This window comes from Antechinus flavipes, chromosome 2 (genome assembly GCF_016432865.1).
Source record: "Antechinus flavipes isolate AdamAnt ecotype Samford, QLD, Australia chromosome 2, AdamAnt_v2, whole genome shotgun sequence".
Lineage (NCBI taxonomy): Eukaryota > Metazoa > Chordata > Mammalia > Dasyuromorphia > Dasyuridae > Antechinus > Antechinus flavipes.
Genome location: NC_067399.1, coordinates 244,859,931 through 244,876,664, shown reverse-complemented (window position 1 = coordinate 244,876,664; position 16,734 = coordinate 244,859,931).

The window sequence follows — 16,734 nt, the reverse complement described above, 5'->3', positions numbered from 1 at the left end:
TTAATTAAACAAGATGTAAATTTTACAATCTGGTCTATGCTATTATTATAACCATTTTGTTATGTTAGAAACTTGTCACATTTTACTATTATTTCAAATAACTCCAATGAAATGCCTTTTTAAAAAAAATTCATGAATTATGACCCTTTAAAATGGTTCATTTTGCATCAAAGTTATGACGCTTCCTTTTGGCAATATGAATGTTGACTTTAGGAAAACTTGTTTAGACAGTAAAGTTAGCCATGTTATTAATAGTTTCAGAATGTATGTCTTAGTACATTTCATATTATTATAAAGTTTAAAATGTTTTGTGCTGAAAAATGTTCAAGTGATATTTTGAGTCCACAGAAGACAATAGGATAAGAAGCAGATAATGAAAGAAAGTTTTAAAAACCAAGGCTGGGTCTGAAAACCACTAAAACTAAGAAAAAAATTTAAATAAAAAATTTTGAATAATATGAATATTTTGAATACATACATATTTTCTGCCTGCATAGAAAATATCTAGATGATAAACTTTCACTTTCCATCCAGATATTTTGATGTTCTAGAGACCTCCCAAATTTGTTCTTATCATTATATTCTGAATTTGGAGTAGAAAACAATGACAGATCTTTCTCAAAAAGGAAAGTTGTTTTTTAGATCAATAAAATGTACCCAATTGATAAGTCTGATTTATTTTGCTGTCGAGGATGGAAAGTTTACAGAAAAATCTTAGCAGTTTGTATCATTAATTCGTACTTACCGGAAAAGATAAAGTAAAACCCTTGTTTGTCTTCAGTAGTAACAGTAAAGCTAGTTATATATGAAGAAGCAAAGAGAAAATAACATCTATATTAATTTGAAAGAGAAATATTTGTTGAGCTTTACTGTGATTGAGTTTTGAATGTTTGGTTAATGACCTGCCTCTGGAATGATTGGGCTTAAAATACTTTTGATGTCTAGCACTAAATAACTCTAGACAATAGACAAATCTTGCATAATTTAACATCTCTTTTTAAGTCACATTGCAAGTGTTTGACAACAGTTTAATTGAATAAAGGTTACTTTTAAAATTGACTTGATATCTTGCGATTTTATTTTGTTAACAACCTGTTACATACATGGTTTGAGGTTTGTTACTGAAGTAATTTGTTTCCCCCAAAATTTAGCAGCCCATTTATTTGAAAATTACAAGAATTTCCTCCTTTACTGTCAATTGACTCAAAGTCTCTGAATGTTTTCCATTTAAAATGCTTAGTTTCCCTCAATTCATTATATAGAATGCCCATTGATTTTTTTCACTTTATCTGTGCTATATGTATATGCACTATAATGAAGCTTTTAAAATATTTTCTTTAACATTTGACACACATTACCAGTGATTTTTGATACTTTGCCTTTTTTCTTTTTCACATAATTATAAAATGTCAGAATTAGAAGAAATTGGAGAATGGATGAATAAGTTATGGTATGTGAAAGTAATGGAATATTACTGTTCTATAAAAATGATGAACAAACTGATTTTAGAAAGACCTATAAAAATTTACATGAACTGATACTGAGTGAAACAAAGAAAACCATTCTCCAACTGATGGACATCCACTCAGTTTTAGTTCCTTGCCACCACAAAAAGGGCTGCCACAAACATTTTTTGTATCTGTGTGTCTTTTTTCCTTTTTTATGATCTTTTTGGAATACAGATCCAGTAGAGACACTATTGGATCAGCCACATCAAATGAGGGAACTGAGGTCTTGAGAGATTACATGCCTTAGCAGATGTCATATATAAATGGCAGAGATGGAATTTGAATAGAATTTTTTCTCCTCCTAATCCAGTGATTTTTTTTCCTATTGCACTGCTTATTCCTTAATTCATTTTTTTGTATTGAATCCCACCTGAGACATACACATTTTGAGTAACTTGATCAGTTTGTAACATAGCCTTTATTTGCTTCCTATAATAAATAAAATATAATTATAAAATAATTGATCTGCAACTCACATAAGAAAATATTACCTCTTCAATGCAGCAGCTGGAGCTTAGGGAGGATATGTTTACTATGTGTAGCATACAGCATCCAGAGTCATTACCATTCTTAGTTAAATGTAGCCAGCACTAGTAAGAATCCTTTATTTGTTCAGTAGCTTACATCCCTGTCTGGCTTCAAGCAAGAGGTCATGTATATTGAGACAGAAGACAACACTCATATGAAAGTATTCCTCTCAGGAACAGATGAATGAATTGAAACAATGCGTAGCTGTCACTGCCTAATGATGGATGACAGTTTTTAGGAGATGAGTCAAAAGGTTATTGATGAGAAGATCCATCCTGATAATTACTATAATTATACCCTGAGGCCTGATCAAAAACAGTTAAGTAATAACCAAAAATAACATACTTGACAATGAATTACTTCACCTTAAATCAGTCAGGTTCTCACATCACATTTGACAGAATGAGCTTTGTTTTTACGTTCCTTTTCCATAGTAGTCCCTCGGTTGATGGCTACTGAAAATATAAAAATATTTAATTTTCCTTAAAAACAAGTTAATAGCTAGTATGTGCTGCTTATTTTTAACAGGTGGATTTAAGTGCTTGTGCCAATTATGCAGCACTGGAACAATCAGTAAATAGTGATAAAAACAATTTTATAAATCACTTGGGTTCTTTAGGTGAAATAGTTGACATGTTAGTTTAATGAATTGTCTAAAATGCATTACCGAAAGAAGCTTTGTAGCATAATAGCTGACATTTGTATAGTGCTTTATGGTTTACAAAGCATTTTATGTGTATTACGTCATTTATTCCCTATAGCCAACACATTAACATTGAGGACACTTATCTATTATTTTCTCCAAATTACATTCAAAAAACCCTTTTTTAAACATGTTTTTAAGATTCTTGAGTTCTAGGTTCTCTCCCTAATCTCCACTCTCAATTAAAAAACTACATATAAAGTTATGGAAAACATTTCTATAAAAGTCAAGTTGTGGGAAAAAAACCACAACTCTCCCACCCTAGTAAATATAAAACCCTCAAGAAAAATTAAATTAAAAAAAGACAAAGGGAGAAAGAGAGAATGTTTCAATCTGTATTCAGACACATTAGTTCCTTCTCTGGGTATGGATAGGATATTTTATTGTAAATCCTTCAGAGTAATCATTAGATGATTGCTATTACCTTGTTTATAGTACTTTTCACTTTGGTTTCCAGTTTTTTTTTTCCTGAGAGCATCCTGCTGATCATTTCCCATAGAATAATAATAGTCCACGACAAATACATATCACAGTTTATTGAACCATTCCCCCAATTGATGGGCATCCCTTCAATTTCTATTTATTTTTTGCCCTGAGAAGACAGTTGCTATGAATATTTTTTGTACATATAGGTCATTTTCCCTTTTTTTAAATTATTGGTACTCATATAACTAGTAGTAGTGTGGTTAGGTCAAAGTTATGGATGAATTTATAGCATTTTGGGCACGTATCTTTTGATCATTTATCAATTGGGTAAGGCTTTTTTTTTTTTATAAATTTGACTCATTGCCCTCTATGTTCGAGAAATGAGGTTTTATCAGAGAAACTTGTTTCAAAATATTTTTTAAAAATTACTATTGCTAACTGTAATCTCTTCCCCCCCCAATTTATTTTCTCTCTCTCCTTTTATTCTCTCTCTCCTTTTATTCTCTCCCTCCTTAGAGGCGTTTTGGTACTGACCATTCCCGCAATATGCCCTCTTTTTTATTACCCATCCACTTCCCCTCCTATTTTTCTGCAGGTAAGATTGATTTCTAAACCTATATTGAGTATGTATGTTATTTCCTATTTGAGCCATTTCTGATGAGAGTAAGGTTCACTCATTCCCTGCTTCTCTCCCCCTCCACTGTAAAAGCTTTTTCTTGCCTTCTTTTTAATAGAAGATAATTTGCACCATTTCACTTCTTTTCGCTTTCTCCCACTACATTACTCTCACCTCTCACTTTCATCATTTTTTGAAAAAGACATCATCCTTTCATATTCAACTCACACCTGTGCTTTCTCTTTCTCTGTGTACACACACACACACACACACACACACACACATTCCTAGCTGCCATAATAATAAGAAAGTTCTAATGAGTTATAAATCTCATCCTTCCATGTAGGAACATCAACAGATAAACCTTATTAAGTCCCTTATTATATATCTTTCCTGATTACCTCTTTATGCTTCTCCAGGATCCTGTATTTGAAAATCAAATTTTCCATGCAATTCTGCTCTTTTCATCAGGAATGTTGAAAATCCTCTATTTTGTTGAATAGCCACCATTTCCTCTGAAGGATTATATTCATAAGTGGCTCTTGTTTGTAATCCTAGCTCCCTTGCTCTCTGACATTCCAAGCCCAATGAGGACACTTGTTAATCACCTACTATGTACATGACTATGTAAACCCTGAGAATTTAAAGGTAAAATGAAAGCATTTCTGTGCTTTATGAACTTATATTGAATTGGAGTATTCAGCATAAACAAAATAAGATAATTTGAGGAGGAAGGAAAGAGCACTAATAGTTTCGTTGATAGGAAAGACTTTCTATCTGTCCCCCTCAAACATAGAACTAATTTTATTTATATAGTAAAATCTATTTCTTTTGGCTGCCACGAGGACTCTCTTATCTCACTCTTCAGACCCAGTACAATCCTAGTGATTCTCAGTTCTCTCTCAAGTGGGGTGCTGACAAAAGTGGAAGAGGACTTGGGGTTCTATCCTTCATAATACGTGCTCTGATAGATATCACAAAGCTCTGCTTCCCATTCCTTCTACTTTTTGGGATTGCTGGTATCCCATTACCAATAGAAAAGACTTTCCATGTCAGGAAGAACTCTAATTTTTGAAGCTAAAAATGCAGAGGTGGAGAGTGTGTGCATTACAAGTGTGGGGAACAGGTTATACAGAAACACAGGTAGAAAATTAGAATGCCAGGTGTGGGGGACAGGAGACCATTTGGGCTGGGACATCAAATACATTAAAAGCAGTAATGTGAAATAAGTTTGGAAAGACAGACTGGAGCCAGATAGAGAGACCTCAAATATTAACTAATTACTAATTTATTCTAAAGGCAATAAGAAGCCACTGAAGATGAGAGTTCTGGAGACAGAGGTTTATATGGACTAGTCAGTATATGAGGAAGATAATTTTTGGCATATAGGTGAAGGATAGGTTGGAAAGGGGTTAAAGAAGCTGAAAGACTGGTTAATATGCAACTGTGAAAGTACAAGCATGAATTTAGAGGGCCTGAAGTAGGATGGTAGCCACATGAGTGGAGACAAGGCTATTAAAAAGATATCATCAGTACATGTTTGAAGTTGTATAGCCTGTGAATGGTAACTCCAATATTCAGCCCCAGGTCTCTTGACTTTCCATTATACTTCACAATATCCCAGGTTTTCTAGTTCACAGTAGTGATGAAGGACACCCCCAAGTCACATTCATTCAAGAAATAAACTATTTAAATATAAATTTCTGATTTTAATCAAAAGTAATTTGTGTCTAATAATGAGAAACAAAAGTTAACATACACATATGTACAATTACAGTTCAACTAAAAGCAATAAAAATTTATCCTCCCAGGAACTTCCATTTTATTGGCCACAGAAAATTTACTGAGTTCATAGAACTCGATGTAAACTGTAGCAACAAAAGGAAGAAAACAGATTATTTGGAAATGAAGGTCTTGGGAGAAATTGAGAAGATACTTATAAACTGTTATTCCATCTCTCTGGGGATGTAGCAGACACAGATATCCTACTGACAAGATAAAGTCCAAATCCCTTTGCATGGTATTCAAGATCTTTTATCATTGGATCCCAATCTGCTGCTTCAAATTTATTTTCTATCCTTTCTATGACAATTGGCTTTCACCAGATTTTTTTTCATTTCTCCATCAGAAAGAAGTCTCCCTCATGGCCTGAAACAGGAATAATTAACACAAAAACATCTAGACAATTACCCACTGACTGAAAGACATACGAAGAAGATTCTTTCCCAGCAAATAAATAGGTCAAGTGCTATCTTACTTCCCCTATTGTTAGTTCACTGACCTAAGTTAGCTGCCAAAATGTTAGCTCAAAAACATTTATTAAATACCTACTATAGGATTCTCAGAAGATGGCAGAGCAGGTAAGAAACTTCCAAGCTCTTCAAATTTACTCCACACACAGGAGATCCTCAAAATGAATGTACAGGGGAAAAAAAGGCGTGAAGCAGTTGTCTGGAGACAGCATGAGAAGACCAGGAAAGCCACCGCCTTTCAGGAGTTTTGCTTTTATGAAAAACCTGGGGAAGGGAAAATTGTAAGCCTCTTCACTGTCTCTGGAGGCCGGGCCAGGCTGCCTTGTGACCATGTGAGTCTGGCCGTGGCTGTGGGCAGGAAAACCCCCTGCTCAGTGAGCCTGGTAGGACAGGGAGCCAAAGCCGTTTCAGGACAGTATGTTTAAGGGCCCAGACATGGTTAGAGGGAGGGCCAACGTTGGGCTCAAGCTCAGAATTCAGAAAATAACAATGAGAAAGCCCTGAGACCTGGGGTGCCATTACTCACAATTTGGGATTAAAGCCTGATTACAATAATCAGCTGCTAGAATCAGGAAAGTACTGTACATAGTAACAGCAAAATTGTGTGAAGATCAGTTATGATAGACTTAGCTCTTCTCAGCAATCAGTTGATCCAAGGCAATTCCAATAGATTTGGGATGGGAAATGTCATATGCCTACAGACAGAGACAGAGTACTGGAGACTGAATGAGGATGACAACATAATTTTTCACTTTTTTTTCTTTACAGTTTTCTCCTTTTGTTCTGATTTTTTTTTCACAACATGACTGATATGGAAATGTTAAAAATGGTTGTATATGTATAATGTATGTTGAATTGCTTGCTATTTGGGGGAGGGGGAAGTAAGGGAAGAAGGAGGAAAAATCCGGAACTCAAAATCTTACAAAGATAAATGTGAAAAACTATCTTTACATGTAATTGGAAAAATACTATTAAAAAATAAAAATAAATTGCTAAAAAAACCCCAGCAAATTTTAAAAATCAGAATTATAAATAGGTGAACAATTTGTGAATTAGCAAGAGATTCCAGTGTGAGCTATAAAATGGATAATTTAGATTACATTAAATAAAAAAGGTTTTGTATGCATAAAACACATTTTTTTCCCAAAGATCAGACCAAGCCAAGATCAAAAGGAAAATAGAAAATGAGGGGGGGGGGCAATTATAAACAATTTCTCAAATAAAGGCCTCATATCTTAAATATTTAAAGAACTTTGCTAATTCTATGAGAATAAAACATCAAGAAATGGTCAAAGTATATGAACAAGCAGTTTTCCAATGAAGAAATAAAAAAACTATAGTCATGAAAAACCCTCAATCATTATTGATTAGAAAAATGCAAATTAAAACAACATTGTTTTTATCATTTTCATACTTATCAGATTGATTAAAATGATTTAAGGGGAAAATAAGAAATGTTAGAGAAGTGGAAAAATCAAGACATGAATTCACCATTTTGGAGAACAATTTGGAATTATACCCAAAGACTTATTAAACTGCCTATATCCCCTTTGACCTAGCAATACCACTACTAGATTTGTTTGGAAAGATGATTAGGGAAAAAGGAAAAGAGTCTACATGTTCTAAAATATCGGTAGAAACTCTCTTTGCAGTGGCAAAGAACTGGAAATGAGCAGAATCAAGAGAACATTGTATACAGAAAGAGCAATGTTGTTTTAAGAACAACTTTGAGCTACTAAGACATTTTAGCTATTATAAATACACAAATTAACTACAAAGAACCTAAGAAGTAAGACACTATCCATTATCTGCATCCAGAGAAAGGTGTGTGTGTGTGTGTGTGTGGGTGTGGGTGTGTGGGTGTGTGTGTGTGTTGGGGAGTCTATAATACCCACACTCACACATTTGTATCTACTAGTAGCCCTCTCAGCGGGAGTGTGGGGAAAAAATGATGAAAAAGAAAAAAAATGATAACTTTATTAATTTATAAGAAATAGCAAGTTGTACATAATAGATGTGCAACACCTAATAGTTCATAATTATACAGTCATCTTTGTTTATTCTATTATATTATGAAACTTCTTGTTTTATTTCTTAAGTTCAGAATAATTTTTTTTTTAAATACATACTGTGAGCCAACAGAGAAATGGGCTAAACACAGTTAGAGATTCAAAGTCTCTGTCTTCATAGAACTTAGGCTAATAGTCAATAAACATTTATTAAGTGCCTACTATGAGCCATGAACTATGCTAAATGTTGAGATAACCAAAAGACTAAAAAGGCACTTTCTTCAAGGACAAGAGGATAAGACACAAACTTCAATAACAATTCTTTACCATTTTAATGGTTCTGTAATCTCATAGACTGTTATTACTTGTCTAATACCATAGATCACAGCCCATTTACTCCTCATTCTATATGACCTTTATTTGTTTTCATCTTTAAATTCTCCACAAAGTGTTTGGGATCTTCCTCTAAATTTCTTAATATCATACAGATAACAGTGAAACCTTTTTTAAAGAAGTTTTGCTATCCCCTTCTTCCTTTTCTCCCTTTTTTTCTTTTTCTCCCTTTTTCTTTTCTTTCTCCCCTTTCTCCCACAAAGCAATGCCTTATGACAATAATGATTTTTAAAGAGGAAAAAATAAATTAGAAGTATATTTTAAAAGTTTAAAAAGATGCAATTTATCATAATACCTTTCAATCTCTCACCTCCACAAAAAAGATTGCTTGGGGGGTATCTTTTCATGTCTCTTAATTTGTCACATGATTTTTATAATTTTGTTACATTTACTTTTAATTTTTTGGTTTCCTTTTACATTTTTTATAGTCAATGTGTATATTGTTTTCTTGGTTCTGTTCTACTCTGCACCAGTTATAAATCTTTCCATGTTTCTCTTTATTCATCATATACATCCTTTCTTACAGCACAAAAATATTTCATTTTATTCATGTAGGTTAATTTATTTAACCTTTTCTAAGTATATGAACATACTTTGTTTCTAATTCTTAACTATCACAAAAAGTCCTGCTATAAATATTTTGGAATATCTAGGGATTTTTTTTCTTATTAATGATTTCTTGGGATATAAATCCAGTAATAAGTCTCTGATTCAAAAGATATAGACATAGCAATTCCAAACAGCTTTCCAAAGTGGTTGTACCATTTCATAGTTCCACCAATAATGTATAAGTATATCTTTCTTTCTACAACTCCTGCACATTGACTGTTGCCATTTTTGGTCATCCTTCCTCCCCCCATTGCAGCTAGTTTTCAGAATATGAAGTGAAACCTCTCAGGGCTGTTTTGATTCAGAACCTTTCAGTCAATTGTGTAATTATTAAATGTCAATATGCCATAGAACATCTTTTGTGAAAGGACTATTTTTCTCCTCTTTTGCCAAAGATGCCTTTATGTATAGAATATTTTCACACAGTTTTATAGAGATAGGAAAGTAGGCATATAGGTCAATAATTATTGATACCTTCTGTTTTTATGTCACCTATGAAGACATTTCCTTTGTATTTCTCTTCTCTTGTCTCAGAGATCTATATCTCTAAAACATAAAAATAAATAAAGGGAGAAAAGAACAAAATCAGCAAAATCAATGAAATCATTTAAAAAATGGATATGATATGTCCACTTCTGCAAAAGAATAAAGAAGATGTTTTCTCATATTTCTTCCTTGGGACCAAGCTTAGTGACTGTTATTTCACAACATTCATTTTCAATTGATTTTTGGTGGTTATTTTTCCCATTTACTTTGGTGCAGTCGTCTGGTTTTCTTGGTACCGGTTGTGTCACTTTGCATCAATTTATATGTCTTTTCATGCTTCTTTTGTATTTATCATGTTTGTCATTTCTTAGCAGCACGATAATGTTCCATTATATTCATGGACCACAACTTATTTAGCCACTCCTCAGTTAATGGGCACTACTATATTTCAAATTCTTTATTCTCACAAAAAGTGCTACTGTAAATGTTTTGGGATATATGAGATCTTTCTTTTTTTGTCTATGATCTCCTTGGATTATATATAGAGTGAAATCTCTGTGTCAAAAGGGATGGACATTTTATCCATTTTATTTGCATAATTCCAAATTGCTAAGAATGATTTACCAATTCCCAGCTCCACTAACAATACAATAGAGTACTTGTCTTTCCATTAACCTTCCAACACTAGCTATTCCTATTTTTTTGTTATCTTTGACAATTTTCTGGATATGCAGTGATATCTCAGTGTTGTTCTGATCTTCATTTCTCTTAAGTGACAGAATATTTTTCATATGTCTGTTAATAGTTTACAATTCTTTTTTAAGGAATTGCTTTGACCACCATTTTTTGACCACTTCCTTGGATATTGCTTTTAGTTCTATAAAATTCTTATAGATGACTATATATTTTAAATATCAAGCTCTTATTTGAGATTTTTGATAAAAATATTTTTCCCAATTATCCATTTCCTTTCTTACTGCAGATGTGCTCATTTTATTTCCCCCAATTACATGTTAAAACAAAATTGTTTTTGTTAAGTTTTGAGTTCCAAATTCTATCCTACCTTCTTCTTTGCCCCCCAAAACAGTAAGTAGTCAGATATAGATTATATATGTACAATCAGTTGATTTTATTTTTGCAAAAGCTTTTCAGTTTAATCAAAATTATTCATTTTACCATTTGTAGTTGCTACTAATCCTTGTTTTGTTAAGAATTTACTTCCTACCCTTAATTGTGAAAAATGTGATTCTAGTCCCTTCTAATTTTTTTTAAAAAGTAAGATCTTTACTATCCAGATCACATGCCCGTTTTAAGTTATGATCCTTCTTTGTCTAGTCTGTTCTATCAAGCCACTTTTAGTTAACTAATACCAAATAGTTTTGATAATTGTTGCTTTATAATTTAGCTTAAGGTCTGAAATTAAATTATTTTTAAGCCACTTTTAATCCTTAATATTTTATTACTTATTCTCCTCTCTTGTTTTTCTTTATTTCTAAAATTAAAAATTCTCCTTAATTTTTCAACACAGGCAACATTTTATGCTTTGGCTTTTTTTCTGATTCCTTTCTAAACACGTCTGTAGTTCTTTTAACTTTTCCAGAAAATCCTGTTGATTTAAACTTTTTAATCCCAAAATTGGTAAAATGCTGAAGCCTACTCAATTGAGTGTCTTGTGACTTTTCATTGCCCTTTGGGTCACCCACAATTTTGATCCTTCTAAAACCACAGCGTTTGAGGATTTATTGCCACATATAAATAAATAAATCATATGAAAAAGATGATTTTTGTGGCTTGATCATTGAAACAAAAGCCCTGCTCAGTTTTCATAAATATTTCCTAACCAACTCTTCACTGTTTTAATTCTAGGACCAGATGTATGTGGACAATCCATGATACACATACACACACACACACGTGTAAATGTGTATATGCTCATGTGTCTCTATGTGTACATATGAGTATAAATAAATGTATAGCTAAATATGGCGGGATGCAGGGAGGGAGAGGCAGAGATTACATGTGTGTATGTATATGGCAGCTGGATGACCAGTGGATAGATCACTGGGCCTAGAGTCAAGAAGATCTGAATTCAAGTTTGACTTCAGATACTTAATAGCTTGTGACATGGGCAAGTCACTTCATCCCTGTTTTTCAGTTCTTCATCTATAAAATGGGGGCACCCTGGAGAAAAAAATGACAAAATACTCTGATATCTTTGCCAAAAAAAGCCCACAGACATGGGATCCTGTAGAGTAGGACACTCCTGAACAATTAAGCAACAACAACAATCTCCAGCATCAGACTTACTTGTCAATGTTTGCTGAATTGATGAATTAATTCAGTTGTCCATTTAACTGTACATTGCACGTAGAAGAATAAATGGTTTTTATCACCTTATTTTATTTTCTCCTGTGAGAACTGCTATGGTCTTTTATTTTTAGAGACTGGGGTCTCATGAAGAAGTTCTGAGGGTTAGCACTATAAACATAATATTAATCCAAAAATAAGAGTATATAGGAATACTCACAATTTCTGGGCATGAAACATCAAGACCATTTGGTAATAGCTAAGAAATAGAGTAATGGATTAATAGAATAGATTAGGTACACAAATACAATAATCAATGACTATTATAATCTACTATTTGAAAAATCCAAAGACTCCAGCTCCTGGGGTAAGAACTCATCTGATAAAAATTGCTGGAAAAAAACTGGAAAATAGCATAGCAGAAACTAGGCATAGATCAACATCTTACACCCAAGAGCAAAATAAGGTTGAAATGGATTCATGATTTAGATTTAAAAAGTGATACTATAAATAAATTAGGAGAGTAAGGGTAGTTTACCTATCAGATCTTTGGAAAAGGGGGAAATTTATGATCACCATGAAATAAAATATGGATAATTTTGATTACATTAGATTAAAAAGATTTTGTGCAAATAGAAAATTTTGATTATATCAAATTAAAAAGCCTTTGTACAAACAAAACTAATGCAAACAAGATTAGAAGGGAAGCAACAAACTGGGAAAACATCTTCACAGTTAAAGGTTCTGATAAAGGCCTCATTTCCAAAATATGTAGAGAACTGACTCAAATTTATAAGAAATCAAGCCATTGTCCAATTGATAAATGGTCAAAGGATATGAACAGACAATTTTCAGAGGATGAAATTGAAACTATTATCACTCATATGAAAGAGTGTTCCAAATCATTATTGATCAGAGAAATGCAAATTAAGACAACTCTGAGATACCACTACACACCTGTCAGATTGGCTAAGATGACAGGAAAAAATAATGATGAATGTTGGAGGGGATGCGGGAAAACTGGGACACTGATGCATTGGTGGAGTTGTGAACGAATCCAACCATTCTGGAGAGCAATCTGGAATTATGCCCAAAAAGTTATCAAATTATGCATACCCTTTGATCCATCAGTGTTACTACTGGGCTTATACCCCAAAGAAATACTAAAGAAGGGAAAGGGACCTGTATGTGCCAAAATGTTTGTGGCAGCCTTGTTTGTAGTGGCTAGAAACTGGAAAATGAATGGATGCCCATCAATTGCAGAATGGTTGAGTAAATTGTGGTATATGAATGTTATGGAATATTATTGTTCTGTAAGGAATGACCAGCAGGATGAATACAGAGAGGACTGGCGAGACTTACATGAACTGATGCTAAGTGAAATGAGCAAAACCAGGAGATCATTATATACCTCAACAATGATACTGTTTGAGGATGTATTCTGATGGAAGTGGATTTCTTTGACAAAGAGACCTAACTCAGTTTCAATTGATAAATGATGGACAGAAGCAGCTACACCCAAAGAAAGAACACTGGGAAATGAATGTGAACTATTTGCATTTTTGTTTTTCTTTCCGAGTTGTTTTTACCTTCTGAATCCAATTCTCCCTATGCAACAAGAGAACTGTTCGGTTCTGTACATATATACTGTATCTAGGATATACTGTGATATATTTAACATGTATAGGACTGCTTGCCATCTAGGGGAGGGGGTGGAGGGAGGGAGGGGAAAAATCGGAACAGAAATGATGCAAGGGATAGTGTTGTAAAAAAAATTACCCTGGCATGGATTCTGTCAATATAAAGTTATTATAAAATAAAAAAAAAAAAGATTTTGTGCAAGCAAAAATCAAGGCAGCCAAGATTCGAAGGTAAGCAGAAATTTGGAAACAATTTTTAGTCATGTTTCTAATGAAGGCCTCATTTCCAAAAAACAAAACAAAAAACAAAAAACAGAGAACTAAGTAAAACTTATAAGAATACAAGTCATGACCAACAAAACCCAACAGCAAGAGATACAAAGAGAAATTCCATTCAGAATAACTGTTGATACCATAAAATATTTGGGAATCTATCTACCAAAGGAAAGTCAGGAATTATATGAGCAAAATTATAAAAAAGTCTCCACACAAATAAAGTCAGACTTAAATAATTGGAAAAATATTAAGTGCTCTTGGATTGGCCGAGCGAACATAATAAAGATGACAATACTCCCTAAACTAATCTATTTATTTAGTGCTATACCAATCAGACTTCCAAGAAAATATTTTATTGATCTAGAAAAAATAACAACAAAATTCATATGGAACAATAAAAAGTCGAGAATCTCAAGGGAACTAATGAAAAAAAAATCAAATGAAGGTGGCCTAGCTGTACCTGATCTAAAATTATATTATAAAGCAGCAGTCACCAAAACCATTTGGTATTGGCTAAGAAATAGATTAGTGGATCAGTGGAAAAGGCTAGGCTCACAAGACAGAATAGTCAATTATAGCAATCTAGTGTTTGACAAACCCAAAGCCCCTAACTTCTGGGAAAAGAATTCATTATTTGATAAAAACTGCTGGGATAATTGGAAATTAGTATGGCAGAAATTAGGCATGGACCCACACTTAACACCATATACCAAGATAAGATCAAAATGGGTCTATGACCTAGGCATAAAGAACGAGATTATAAATAAATTAGAGGAACATAGAATAGTTTATCTCTCAGACTTGTGGAGGAGAAAGAAATTTGTGACCAAAGATGAACTAGAGACCATTACTGATCACAGAATAGAAAATTTCGATTACATCAAATTAAAAAGCCTTTGTACAAATAAAACTAATGCAAACAAGATTAGAAGGGAAGCAACAAACTGGGAAAACATTTTCACAGTTAAAGGTTCTGATAAAGGCCTCATTTCCAAAATATATAGAGAACTGACTCAAATTTATAAGAAATCAAGCCATTGTCCAATTGATAAATGGTCAAAGGATATGAACAGACAATTTTCAGAGGATGAGATTGAAACTATTACCACTCATATGAAAGAGTGTTCCAAATCATTATTGATCAGAGAAATGCAAATTAAGACAACTCTGAGATATCACTACACACCTGTCAGATTGGCTAAGATGACAGGAAAAAATAATGATGAATGTTGGAGGGGATGCGGGAAAACTGGGACACTAATGCATTGTTGGTGGAGTTGTGAACGAATCCAACCATTCTGGAGAGCAATCTGGAATTATGCCCAAAAAATTATCAAAATGTGCATATCCTTTGATCCAGCAGTGTTTCTATTGGGCTTATATCCCAAAGAAATACTAAAGAAGGGAAAGGGACCTGTATGTGCCAAAATGTTTGTGGCAGCCTTGTTTGTAGTGGCTAGAAACTGGAAAATGAATGGATGCCCATCAATTGGAGAATGGCTGGGTAAATTGTGGTATATGAATGTTATGGAATATTATTGTTCTGTAAGAAATGACCAGCAGGATGAATACAGAGAGGACTGGCGAGACTTACATGAACTGATGCTAAGTGAAATGAGCAGAACCAGGAGATCATTATACACTTCGACAACGATATTGTATGAGGACATATTTTGATGGAAGTGGATTTCTTTGACAAAGAGACCTGAGTTTCAATTGATAAATGATGGACAAAAGCAGCTACACCCAAAGAAAGAACACTGGGAAACGAATGTGAACTATCTGCATTTTTGTTTTTCTTCCCGGATTATTTATACCTTCTGAATCCAATTCTCCCTACGCAACAAGAGAACTGTTCGGTTCTGCAAACATATATTGTATCTAGGATATACTGCAACATATCCAACATATAAAGGACTGCTTGCCATCTAGGGGAGGGGGTGGAGGGAGGGAGGGGAAAAAAATCGGAACAGAAATGAGTGTCAATATAATGTAATTATTAAATAAAAAATTTAAAAAAAAAATAAAAAAATAAAATCATAAAATGAAAAAAAAAAAAAAAAAAAAAAAAAAAAAGAATACAAGTCATGGGTCATCTAATTGGTGTAGTGGATAGAGCACCAGGCCTGAAGTCAGGAGGACCTGAGTTCAAATCTGGTCTCAGACACTTAACACTTCCTAGCTGTGTGACCCTGGGCAAGTCACTTAACCCCAATTGTCTCAGCAAAAAAAAAAAAAAAAATACAGGTCATTATCCAATTGATAAATGATCAGAATGAAAAAATTATCAAATGAAAAACATAAAGCCATTTGCAGTCATATGAAAATATTCTAAATCACTATTGATTAGAGAAATACAAATTAAAACATCTCTGAGGTACCATCTCACATCTACCAGAGTAGCTAAGATGACAGGGAAAGATAATGATAAATGTTGAATGGACTGCAAGAAAATTGGAACATCAATGCTTTATTAGTAGATTCATTCTGGAAAACAATTTGGAACCATGCCCAAAGGGTTATAAAACTCTGCACATTTTTTGATCCAGCAGTATCACTACTGAGTCTGTACTCCAAAGAAACCATAAAAGACCCACATGTTTAAAAATGTTTGTGGCAGCTTTTTTTGAAGTGTCAAAGAATTGGAAATGGAGTAAGTGATGCCCATTAATTGGGGAATGGATGATTGGGGAATTAGTTATGGTATATGGATGTAATGAAATATTATTGTTCTATAAGAAATGATAAACAGGATGATTTTTTTTAAAAAGTCTTGAATGTCTTACATGAACTGATGCTAAATAAAGTAAGCAGAACCAGGAGAACATTGTGCACAATTACAGCAATATTATGTGATGATCAACTATGACAGACTTATCTCTTCTCAGCAACAGTGATCCAAGACAATTCCAATAGACTTGGGGTGGAAAATGCCATCTGCATCCAGAAAGGGAATTATGGAGACTCTGAATGAAGATCAC